This window comes from Portunus trituberculatus, chromosome 41 (assembly GCF_017591435.1).
Source record: "Portunus trituberculatus isolate SZX2019 chromosome 41, ASM1759143v1, whole genome shotgun sequence".
In the NCBI taxonomy this organism is placed as follows: domain Eukaryota; kingdom Metazoa; phylum Arthropoda; class Malacostraca; order Decapoda; family Portunidae; genus Portunus; species Portunus trituberculatus.
In genome coordinates, this window is record NC_059295.1 from 28438228 (window position 1) to 28451179 (window position 12952).

The following is a 12952-nucleotide window of genomic DNA, read 5'->3' on the forward strand; positions in this document are numbered from 1 at the left end:
GAAAGAAAGAGAAGACATTCCTGAAGACGAAAGTTAAACAAAAATTAAACTCACAATTTATATCAAAGGTTGTAGTTTTAAAAAGTTGATGGCGAGGCATAGGGTGTACCTCACACTATCTTGCCTCAGTTCCCGATAGTGATGATGGTGATGCTCCTCCTGAAAAAATAACAAGGATGAATAATTATAATGATAGTAAACTGTAGTGTGACATAAATAACATGAACATTAGAAAGATGCAGCGAGGCCATGATTGGTGATGTTGTCTGATGATTGGTAGTGGTGATGGTGGTGGATAACATAAATGATAATGATGCAGCGTGATGGGAAGTGACGTCGAAGTAATAGATGGTGCTGGATGGTGTTGGGTATGATGAGAAGTCGTGAGGAGAAATGGGTGATGGCAATCGGTATAAAAGTAATGGATAGGGATAAGAAATTAGTTGCAGATGAAAAGTGTTACTGGTGATGGGAGGTGTTGAGCAGAGATGGGTGATGATGGGAAATGACAGAACAGTGTTAGTGATGATGAAGGATGGCTGATGATAGGATGTGATTATGAGTAAAAGACAGAAAATTTTTAAACTTTTATTCATCACATAAATTATTTACAAGTGCATACTAATCTTAACTTGGTTCATAGTTTGATATCCTTTACGATAACAATTTTATATTTTTTGTGTTTAAGTGATTTGTTGAGTTCTTGAGGTATGCTAATAATGTTCAGAAAATGTTGTCCATATATGCCCAACAAGAAGCAAGCGAGAATGACAGAAGAAAAGATAAAGTTAAGGGAATATGGCGTTGTGTGAATGACCTTTGACTGAGCTGAATGATATTATCGGCCCTGCAGGAAACGATTGCCCGAGAAAGAAATTATTGAATAAGAATTTGTTGTTGCACAAAAGAAAAGGTCTAAGAAGTTACTATTATTTGAAAATATTGATTTATTCTTTTAAATAAATATTGATAGTTTTCTCACCTTGTTCTGTTTAGAGTCAGATTTGTGTTCAGTGTGATATGGAAAACTACAAAAATTCCCATTATAAGTGTTGCCTAGTATTTGCCTCTAATTTGCGTCAACAACAGATACTCGCGGGAGGAACAAATGTATGCAGCAATTATGCAGGCACAGCACAGCGCAGCAAGGCCACACGTCTCTGGCGGGCAGCTGAATGGGCTGCTACGAGGGAAGCCTGAATCAAACTTGTCATGGAATTTTACAGCAAAATCAAAACTATGAATAGATGTGTGTTATTTTTCAACATTTATTTTTTCATGAACAGATCATTTCCAAACACGAGTGACTAGATACGAAAGAAAAGTGTTGATTTAGTTCCAATATGACAAGCTGCTCTCTTACTGCAAGAAAAGATGTCAAGAGAGTATTGGGAGTAGAGGCAAACTTCTCTAAATGCAAAGAAGAGTATGCCAAACACGAGTCGTTAAAATTGTATGTAATTCATTAAGTAGAATATTGTTACATTGTTTTTAAAAAAATAATTACTCTTATATTGCTAAGAGAGGATGCCACCAGTGTGCTAGGAGGAACGGACATACATATTACAAAATTGATCGATTAAAATGGAAAATTTTATGTAATATATTAATCAACTCGAGTACTGATTAAGTGCCTGTAATGATCAGTTACTTTCATATTGAGAGAAAAGATGTCATAAGAATGTTGGGAGGCAGAGGCGTGCAAACTGTTGCGCAGCGTACGAATAACGCGATAAGACGCTCAAGATATTGGCTTACTCTTGGATTAAAAAGATGCACATAAAATTAAAGTAGAGTGAGTGTCTCAAGTTTAGTAAAGATTCTGCAAGGGTTTGGGGAGCAGGAGGCAGGCACACAAAATTAAAATGTATTGAGAAACGGCTTAATAATGTCTAAGAAATAGCGAAAGTGGTGCCATAATTTAAAGGTTTTTCAATTTATGGAAAGAGACGCTTTTAAAAGTCAGTTAGAAAACTTTTCCAACAGAAATATTTTTTCTATGTTATAAACATAGATTGTTACGTAGCTAACTATTAAGAAAGATAGATATTTGAATATATAAACAGATAAATAAATATAGATAAGTAAAAATATAAACACTCTCAAAACCAGTGAGTGAATATTTAAATATATAGAAATAACTGAGACAAGAACCGTTAATTAATAACCAAGTCACCAGTTATGAAGCGTCTCATGTACTACAATGAGTACCACATAAAAACTTACATTTGCGTAACATTATCAGGGAAACAACTTATCAACATTGATAAATGTGGAATATCATTAAATCTTTCATGTACCTTTATTCATTATTATCATTTTTTTCTCTTTTTGTGAAGTCATATTGAAAGAAAACATTTTTGTTTCAAACTTTAATCGTACAACTGCACTTCAGCCGTGGCAGAGGGAAGCTAAGAAAACTATCCTCCACAGACCTAAGACTACAGATTTCCCAGGAGTCGTGTTTATTATCACTATTATTCTTTTACAATATTATCTCTATCTGGGCGAGGAAGCACACCGCAATGGAGAAAGCAGATAAGGACGCCCTTCCCCGTCACCACACACACGCAAGGCAGGAAGCAATATCTGCCGCGGGGAAGCAACTGCGCTTAAATATGCAGACAACATTTATTAACCCTTTGCAATGAAAGGTGGATCTGTGAATGCAAACACTGTAAATTAAAACGAAAACAAACACGATGAAAGGAGCACTGAACATTTTCTTAGGGTAGAAATGGAATGCTAGCAAAGATAAGACGATAAAAATATTCAAGGCAAATAATGATAAGAGAAGGAAGTAAGAAAGATGATAAAAAAGAAATTAATGAACTTTGCATAAAACTCAATGATTTTCGTATCAGTAACAGGAGCAAGACAAATTTCTTATATGAGTATGGAAAGATGAAAAAAAGATAACGATATGAAACTTTTGAATATTTAAATAAAAGAAGATGAAGTTAGAAAAAGAAATAATAAAAAAAAAACATGCCAATGAGTTATAAAATCAAATGAAGTCCGTATCATTAAGAAAAATTAACAAATAACAAGCAACACGCATTGAGACGCCAGTTCAGAGCGTAAAGAGAAAAATAGGAGAAGGAAACACGAGTGGCAAATGATGAGCAGAGACGAAGGTTCATTATATGCGAAAGCCAAATGAACCTCGGATAAACAAGGCAGATAAATCAATAAGCCTGCAATGAGACACCAAAAGCAGCAGGACCCGCGGACAAGAGCACCTCGCCTGATAAGGATAATGACTCTTTGAGGAGGAGAATGAGAAAATAATAAAGCAAGAATGTAACTCCCGCAGATGAGTCTTCCTGGAGCGAGGAGAGAATAATAATAAGTTGCTCTCGACACTAAATCAAGAAAATAAGAAAGAATTATCAGGATATTGATAGATAATTGCGTTGCCAATCAAAATAAAAATATTCGTTGATAACTTCTTCCTCCGGTCAGTATCAAGCTTAAGATTCTCTCTCTCTCTCTCTCTCTCTCTCTCTCTCTCTCTCTCTCTCTCTCTCTCTCTCTCTGAGGCTATAAGTCTTCTTAATGCAGCATCTATATGACAGTAAAGGTTTATGCACAGATGATATGACTTTATACGCCCCAACGTGTTAATCTGAACGAATGGAATCGAAGGATATCGCTAAGTACCTCCAAATGTGTAAAATATATAAACCACACCTCTCTATTCTGGCGCAGTGGAAGAGATACTGTAAAACCAAAAGCTGTGAATTATTAGTGTAAAAGCCGTATGTGTGGGAAGAGGAACTGGTGAGGGATGAGTTTGTGCACGAGTGCTTTCAACTCTATAAGGAACATGGACTACGTATCTTTACTCTAAGTGGAAGCGATAGAACCAGAATATATGAGTTACTGATGTAAAAACAAACGACGTACGTGTGTGTGTGTGTGTGTGTGTGTGTGTGTGTGTGTGTGTGTGTGTGTGTGTGTGTGTGTGTTTCTGTGAGAAGAATAAATGGGAAGATAAATTTTGTATTGAAGAGTATCGTTAAGTGCTGCAAACTCTAAAAGGAACATTGACAACGCATCTTAACTCCGCTGCAGTGTGAAGAGATAGAATCAAAACCCTGGAGTTACTGTGTCGAGAACGAGAAAGGAATGAGTATACACAGGAGAATATTGTTAAGTACTTTCAACTCTATAAAGAAGACTGACATCTCAATTCTGCTGCAGTGAGAGATGCTACCAAAACGCAATGATGTAAAAACCTACGTGTATAGGAAGAAAAGAATTGGGAAAAATGAGTTTGTGGAAAGGAAAATTGCTTTCTTCTTCCTCTCACCCTTATTTTGTTCAGCTCTCGAATACAAGAGTTAACCAGTACTCTCAGTCATTCATACCTTTCTCTGGTAAACTCTGGAACTCCCTGCCTGCTTCTGTATTTCCATCTTCCTACGACTTGACTTCTTTTAAGAGGGAGATTTCAAGACATTTGTCCCAACCTTTTGGCTAACTCTATTAATCTATTAAGGAACTGGCAATCAAATGGGCTTTTTTTAGTATTTTGTTGCCCTTGGCTAGCTTCCCCTCTTCCATAAAAAAGGTAATTGTCTCCATCTCAAAGTGTAAAGAACATAAACAACACTACTGAAATCTGCAGAAGCTGTGATAGAATTCAAACCTATAAATTATTGATGTAAAACCCGTAAACGAGTGGGAAAATTTGGGGAGGGATAAGTTAGTATAGATTTATGAATTTAGCGATAGCAGGATAAAATGATAATGAAAAAATACATAATGGAGTGGCGATGTGAATAACTTAAACGATGAGTCAGTAAATTTTAAGGTTAGGGTCTTAGAAGTGTAAAACTGTCCTAGTAAAGACGTAATGAGGTTGTATATGTACTTGTTTGTCACGTTGTATCTATGACATGTGGAAATGTTGTATCTATCAAGCTGTTGTTGATTTTAAGATGCACTGAAGCTATACCAAGTAACGTGTTCTATTTAGGTAATAAAGTAGTGTAGAAATAGACAGAATAAAGGGTTCAGAAATTGAGGATTGAATCTATTTATTTTTTATCTATTCCAACCCCTTTTTTTTATGTAAGAGTAACTATCTTCTAGTCTATCTGTAGTCTAGCCATACCAAGCAACGTGTTCTACTTAAGGAATTAAGTAGTGTAGGAATAGACAGAATAAAGAGTGCAGAAATTGAGGATTGAATCTATTTTTACCTATCTATTCTAACCTCTTCTATGTACCTATTTTCTGACCTATATACAAATTTGTCTATATACGTATCTGTTCATCTATCTATTCATTTCTATCGACTTGCTTACTTACCTATATTGGTATCTACCTGCCTATCTATCTATGTCTGTTTATTACTCTTCCTACCTATCAACTATCTACTTATCTCCCTTGTATCTCTTTATCTATTTGTGTATCTATCGAGCGTGTATCTCTCCACACAATCATGGACCAGAGGGATTCACACAGGCAGCCACCCTTCCGGAACACCACAGGTTGTATGGGTCATTACGGATGTTATCAGCCACTTTTTTCCCTCGCCAACCCTTCATTTGCCTCCAGCCGTGCTAATGAAATAACGCGAAAAATGTGACAGTGTCGAAAGCTTCTCTTTTTTCCATTCATTCTATTTTCACGGATTTTATGATGTCTGTCTAATTGTGGCTATCCGTCTGCCTGGCTCACTGGTTGGCTGCAATTTTTTTTTCTTTTTGTCTTTCTGCCTGCCTGTGCGATTCTTTAGTTGATGGTCGTTTAATTGTGTCTAAAAATGTCGGTTTGTTTGCCTTTCTGCCTATTTGTCTTTCTCTTCACCTGTGTGCCTATTTTTGTATGTCAAGTTGTCTGCCTGGCTATTTGGCTGGCTGGCTGCCTGCCTGATAGCGCTGCCAGTCTGTTGGGCTAGTCTTCTTTTTTTTTTTTTTCTATATTCTTTTCTTTATTTACTTGATCATTACTTTTGTTATTTTGATTCCTTGTCTCTTTGTCTGTTTGTCTTTTTTCCTCTCGGTAAACCTGTTGGTGTTTTTGTCTGTCTGTCTGCCTATCGGTGCCTGTCTGTTTTTCCGTCTGTTTATCCTGGATGTCTTTCTGTCTGTATCTATGTTTGTCTAACTGCATATTTCTATGTTAATTTTTTTGTCAATTTGTCTGCTTGACTGTGTTTCTCTCTCTCTCTCTCTCTCTCTCTCTCTCTCTCTCTCTCTCTCTCTCGTTAGTCCCTTCATGGCACACTTTGAACACGCTTAATTAACACACCTGGTCCACGCCGTCACCTGTCCTCATCCCGCCACGCCGGCTAAACTAACAACACACCGTGAAAAAATATAAGGGAACTAAATTCGCGCAGGACAAAAGCGCATCGTGCAAAACTAAGCGCTGGGAGAAAACATTAAAAACAAAAAACATTCATATCCATTATTTTCTTGCCAAGTTTATGCAGATTAGATTATACTAGATTAGATAAGTTTGATTGGTCGACCGTAATAAAGTAATTGGTTAAGAATGGAAGTAGATATGATTAGATTGCACATTTATATATAACTGTAGTATTACTGAATGATAACTCCTACTGCAGAATGCATTGCAAACATTGTGAAGTAAAGATAAATAACAGATAACACTATAAAACACACGCACGCACACACACACACACACACACACACACACACACACACACACACACACACACACACAATGATACACACAATGATACACACCCACATATTTCTATGCTAAACTCCCTGCAGTGGATCAGCCTACATATAAATCAGCAATCGGTCACAGTTGCCGTGTTACGCTTCGTCCTGCTGCGGCCAACCATCCCTCAGCTCCCCCTCTCGACTCTCCCCATGACCAATACCTGAGCCGGGACTTTGGGAGACCGATTCTAATTCCATTCCACCGGACCCTATTATGGGAAGTGGTCTGTGTGTTGGAAGCTGGGTAGTCGATGTGTGTGTGTGTGTGTGTGTGTGTGTGTGTGTGTGTGTGTGTGTGTGTGTGTGTGTGTGTGTGTGTGTGTGTGTGTGTGTGTTGGTGGTGGTGGGAGGAAGTATTGGTTGGGTTTGGGTGTAGTGGAGAGAGAGAGAGAGAGAGAGAGAGAGAGAGAGAGAGAGAGAGAGAGAGAGAGAGAGAGAGAGAGAGAGAGAGAGAGAGAGAGAGAGAGAGATAATCTTACTCTTGCACCACCCATCCACTTACATGCCCCATCCTCCCCCCCCCAGCACACACACACACACACACACACACACACACACACACACACACACATAAACAATAACTAATCATGACGAGGGAAACGAGGCTTGACAAAAAATACTCAACCATCTTAAACTTTCTGCGCACGACGAAGTGACGAGGAAGAGAAGGAAGGAAAGAAAGAGTGAGAAAGAGAGTGAGGGAGGCTGGGGACGTGAGGTGGGGGTGAGATGCAAAGCGAGTCAGGCAGCGTGGAATCAAGGCAGTAACTGAGGGCAAAGCTGGAAGGCAATGGCAAGGCAGTGCAGGATAAGCAGTAGGTTTGCAGGCGCATCAATTATTTTAGATTTCACTATGCCGTTGGAAAGTCTGATAATTATGCACGACCATTTGCATAATTCTTTGCCTTAAGTAGTCCTCCTTGAAAGTGTGTGAGGAGAATAAGTATAAAAAAAAAATCTTTAAAAAAATTCAAAAAGTGTGCGTTCCAGTCGACACTTGACTTAAATAACTAGTAAAGCCGCGGGATTATGACTACTGATGCGCAGGAACGTTTAGCACTAAGAGGGGCGTTGAGGAGCCAGGGTTCAATTTTCATATCGTAAAATATCAACTTTATCTTCACGTGGATGCCAAAGTTTTGCCGGTCGTCATCCGACAGGGCGTGTAGTAGTGTGTTGCGCCTTATTGGGAAGACAGCATATCTATTTTTTTGTGTGTATGAATGAAGATTTATTACATAGCTATTACAACTACTTTTACTACTTCGATTATTATTATTTACTGGCCATTACTGCTACTGCTAATACTGCTGCTACTGCTACTGTTGCTGCTGTCGTTGCCACTACTACTACTACTACTATAACTATTTTTACTACTACTTCTACTACTACATTGATTCACGTTACATTAGATGTGTGTGTGTGTGTGTGTGTGTGTGTGTGTGTGTGTGTGTGTGTGTGTGTGTGTGTGTGTGTGTGTGCAAATGCTACAAACGGAAGAATTAGTATCTCTCTGAGCATAAAAAATAGGAATTTGCAACACATTTTTCCCAGAGTGGAGTCTGATGCATCACACTTTAATTACAGTAATCATGTAATTATTTCGGTGGGGGAAGGAAAAAAAGAGACATGTCATTGTGGATTAAAAATTTCCGGGCGACATGATGAGCGTAGCAATGGATATGAAACGGTAACAAACTATTACTGACAGGTATTATAATCAAATCAATACTGGACTCGTGCCACTCACAAATCAATTATACAAAGCAAAAATAAAAAGTTTGAAAAGTATACTCGTTTGCATTATCTATTTTTTTCTAAACTATACTCTCCAATTGTGTGAAATCAATGAAGTTCATATATCAGTCATAGGAAACGATAAAAAAAAGTTAGAATAGTATATAGAAACTCACTTTACTTTTTTTTTTTCAAAGCTGAACTGTGTGAAATCAAAATCAATGAAGCGTTCGTCCCTCACTGTAATTAGGTACAGTCATGACCAGAAAGTGAGCAACATTCCACACCCCTGATATGTGTTTAGTTTCCCTCAGTCTTAAGTCGTCTGATCCACTAGGAATCCAATAATTGTCAGGTTATGTAAAGAGACTGTCACCAAATTCTACCAATTAGTAGTTATACATGAGACATTCACTTAATCGCCTATCTATTATGACATATCCGTTGTGTAGATTTGGGTATTTCCTGGTATGGCAGACAGAATTGAACCTCAGAAACAATCACATGACCACTACTAATATAATTCAGCCACCCGTTTGTTTATATACGAGACAGCTGTAATATAATTGGCATGGCTGATCTCAACTTTAATTAATAACATGACATCCTCTATATACTAGTAACTAAATACAAGCAATTACACTCAAGCCTCACATTCCACTGCCTTCACCAAGTATCCTGTGCTGAAGAGGGAGGAAGGAGTACGATATTCTGTTGCCGTCTTCCTCCCAGACCATGTATTCCTCCCGTTCAACAAGAATATACAAGCCGTCCCGTGCGGAGGAGGAAGGCAGGAGTGTGAAATTGTGTTGCTGTGGCGAGGTGTGGCTGGGCGGGGTGGCGGGGAGCTGCGTGGGGTAGAGGGCGAGGAGATAATAACGAGGGTCGGGCGAGGGCGGCTTGTAGTGGTGACGTAGCGTGTGTAGTTCGACGGCAGGGGGGAAATACCACAGTACAATTAGCCAATGGGGAGGGTGTGGTGCGGGGGAGGCGCTGGTCAAGGGACGAGTGGTGGTGCGCAAGAGGACGGGCCGGGAGAGTGTTCTTACTATCTTGGGTTACAGTAGGTGAAGAAATAGGGATTCGAGGACCAGCCACCATAACCACCACCACCATCCGTACACTGACACACAAACACACATACACTACTTAAGTAAATGAAAGACAAAAGTTCAAGAAACCTAAATAGATAAGGAGATAAAACCAAACGAGTATAGTTCAGGTATACTATTTACTGCAACTAGATAAACACACACACACACACACACACACACACACACACACACACACACACACACACACACACACACACACACACACACACACACACAAGTCTTTAGAGCATCCTACAAGTGATTCTTCTTTTTTTCTGTTCACTTTAGTCAATCAGTTTATTGCTGTCCTTAATAATTTTTTGTAGGTCTGCATTGATTAATCCTACACATACACACGCACGAAACACACACACACACACACACACACACACACACACACACACACACACACACACACACACACACACACACGACACGCAAGGAGAGAGAGGCCTGGGTGATGGTGTGATGACGGTGTGTATTTTGGGAGATTCTCAGCAATATTACCCGTTTGTGTGTTGACGTTACAATGGGCGGCATTCCCCGGGTTTCATCATCACCCAGTGCACGCTCTTCGTCTCCTCTTTCCTAAAACAGAGCCACATCTTTCCCCTTCCTTCTGTCTCCTACTTTTATCTTTATTTTTCATTATTTCCACCGTCATTGCCTCACCACTCACGATATCACGCTACAGTTGTTCTCAAATTAAACACTAACACTAAAAGCACACCACATTACCGTATCAGTATTTATTCACTCCTCCGCGAAGCGATATACGTAGATTACGCTTCTTTGGTTTTCATATACTGTGATCTGTTATTCTTCTAGTAGTGTACATAGTGTAAAGTACGCATACTATACTGGAGTCAAATAGTTATCTAAAAATATGCTGCTTCCATTTCTTGTTATGCTGTAGAAGGTTATTTCTGTGGTAGCTCTTCATTACGTAAAGACAGAACGAGAAATGAAAGAAATATGAAAATAAAGAAAACAAAATAAGGAAGAACGAAAACATGGAGAAGGCGAAAGTAGCCAAAAGTATGCAGCATCTTGATCGAGACATTTCTCTGCGGTTAGTGAAGTTTACAGTTGTGATATCAAACAGCAAATAAAAGAATGATACTTTACAGAATCTGCTTTAAATTAATCCTTAAGTGAAGACCAACTTTACTGCTACTCAAGTGCATCTGCTAAGCCTTTCGCTGCGATATGTAAGAAACCACAACACTAAAACTAATGAAATTTTTATATGCATCGACAAGTAGGAAAAAGAAAACTGGAATTATAAGAATAGATTCGTCAGTTTATTTCCAGTTTGATGCTTGGAGTTGATTATAGAGCAAGGAGAAATGTCTCAGGTCTAGATATAAAGGAAAAAAAAATGCCAGATAGCAATGAATGTATTACGTCATTCAGGTACACAAGCCACCATACCTTCCATCTATCCTTTCTGTTCAGATTCAAGTCCCATTTAAATTAATTACCATCGCACAAAACTCATCAGGCTTTGACAGTTTCATTTCATACTCAAAAATTACCTTACTTTACATCTCTCGCCTTCTACTCGCTCTCAAGTCACATATGTGTAGTTCATTTCCATCTCACAAGACTCATCAAGCTTCAAAAGAGCCTCATCCAATTTTACAGAAAAAAGAGAAAAAAACGTGAAAACTTGTCCTTCCCTCCTAGTTTACGTCCTGCTCATTTCCTCCTTTTCCTGTCCAGACATGTTGAGACGGACAGTATTCAGACGCCTGCGTGGTTTCTATAATTAGATTTACTGATGCCTCTTTCAATCAGGGCTTTCGGAATGGTTCAGTAGGTGGCACGTGGAAAACTTTCATGGCCTCCTTTACACAGCCTCTCCCCTCCTCCCTCTCTCCTTCCCTTCTCCTCTCCTCTCCTCGGATATCTTGATCGTTCTCTTCAATACATGTAAAGAAAAGGAACTCTGCTGAAAGGAGTGTGTGTGTGTGTGTGTGTGTGTGTGTGTGTGTGTGTATAAATATATATGTGTGTGTAAGTGGGTGGGTGACTCTCTCTCTCTCTCTCTCTCTCTCTCTCTCTCTCTCTCTCTCTCTCTCTCTCAAGGAAGCTTATTATTTATCTGAACACCATATTTAAGCGGTTATAATTATACGACCATCACAGAGCTAACGATGTTAATATCTGAATGTCAAGGCCTCATAAAACTGTTTGTTATCAGGAGCCTTCACCTTTACTCTCCTACTTATTTGACTTTACATGAGATGGTGTAGCATATCATAGAGTAAAGGACAACCAACAAGAATCTGCTGGCGCTGTTTGTTCTTCCTTTGCATCATCTATGACTGAACTGTTGGTGTTTATAGTGTCGTGTGTGTTTCTCCGGTATCTGTTAATGAAGTGGTGAGGTGGTGTACCTGTCCTCCTCTTCCTGATTAAAGTGTCAAACAGGTTCATGATATTGATACTACCAGTAATAATTATGATAATAAAGTTTCATTATCATAATGTAATAGAAGGAGATACATCACGTCAAACAGGTTCACGCTATTGGCAGTAGTAATAATGGTAAATTTTCATCATCATAATATCATGGAAGAGGATGTGTCATGTCATTAACGAAAGTTAATGCAATTCTTTCCTCCGATAATGCCTTCAAGAATGAAAAAAAAAGAATTCCCAATAACGGATTTCTTTAACTTTATCAAACAAATGCATGGTTTCTCACTAAATAATTCTAGGAAGCAGGTGAATACTTTCTGGAGACACTCAACAAATGCAGCTCGTCTATCTCACAAAGCACAGCCGTCCGTTAACACCAGGAGGCGTCGCTTTCCTCCCAGCCCCCCTGTCCCCCTGGCGGCAGTGTGAAACATTAGGCGAGGAAAAACACTCGAAAGATTAATAGAGAAGAAGAGTTTCACGACACTCCCAGCTAAGAGGAGGAAAAAATTAAGGAGAACGAGAAAAAAAGAGGAGGAGGAGGAGGAGGAGGAGGAGGACGACGACGACGACGAATACGAGTATAAGAATTAATAAGAAAAGGATAAAAAGGCAGAAAAGTGAACGAAGAGGAGGATAACAAAGATAAATAGGAAGAGAAAACGGCAAAATCAAGAAGGAGAATGACAAGGAAGAAAAAACAAAGAGAAGAGCAAACGAGAAAAAAGCAAGGATGATAAAGACGAAAGCCAGAACAAGGACGAAGTCAAGAACAAGAAACTGAAACACGAAGGGGAGGGCAATATGAAAGCGTGCAACGATCAAAACACGAAGGAGACACAGCGAAAGTGAAAATGAAAACAAGGACAAAGACAAGAGAGCAACAGAGAAGAGTGAAAAGTTCGACAGGAAAAAACAAAACGAGCGCGCATCTTGAAGCACCTGAGGTCATTTTGTCACGGCCAATGTACCGCTACCTCCACACGA